We start from the raw sequence: 702 nt of genomic DNA, 5'->3' as shown, positions 1-702 counted from the left end.
CTCCCTCCCCCTAAATTTGCTGCACCTCCCCAATATTACTCACATTTCTAAAAAAGGAAAGAATGCTGTGACTCCAGTGGGTCCACTAAACTTCACAGGATACAAATCCCCTCCCCACTTCACATTGTCATACCTTTTCTGTCTGTTCACAGGCTCTGCACCATTAAACACAGCTCTCATGTCAATATTTTGTATTAGGCTCTATAAATGGGTAGATGGATATGACATTTTGTGTTCTGCTACTTGACATCATCCTGACATATTATAAAGCCGTAAGGATGAGAGCAGCAGTTGGAGTGCTTTTAATAGACAAACGCTGCAGTTTAACCGTACCCCCAAACAATAACACCTCATTTACACCTGCTCTGCGTTTCCAAAACATATGCGCATTTTTGACCCTGTGAACTTTTGGAAAATGTATTGGCACTCTTTTTACTTTTCACACACTATTAAATTATTAGCTAATAATGTGTAACTGTAAACATACTGTCACGGTACACAAGGCAGAGACATGAGGTAAGAGTGCAAACAGGTTGGTTTATTGACAGAGGCTGGCTATGAAGACAGATGGCAGGTAAGTCGTGAGAATAAGAGAGAGTTTGAGGGTTCTTAGCTCTGGGTAATTGCAGTCTGCTCTGTTGCAGAAGTCCGGGGAATGAAAAGGTACGACGAAGGACAGGATCGCTGTAGTAGGGATAGGAA

The sequence above is a fragment of the Sinocyclocheilus rhinocerous genome, unplaced genomic scaffold (genome assembly GCF_001515625.1).
Source record: "Sinocyclocheilus rhinocerous isolate Xijiao unplaced genomic scaffold, SAMN03320098_v1.1 scaffold24, whole genome shotgun sequence".
NCBI classification, from domain to species: Eukaryota; Metazoa; Chordata; class Actinopteri; order Cypriniformes; family Cyprinidae; genus Sinocyclocheilus; species Sinocyclocheilus rhinocerous.
The sequence above is the reverse complement of the archived record's forward strand: the minus strand, read 5'-3'. Positions refer to the sequence as shown.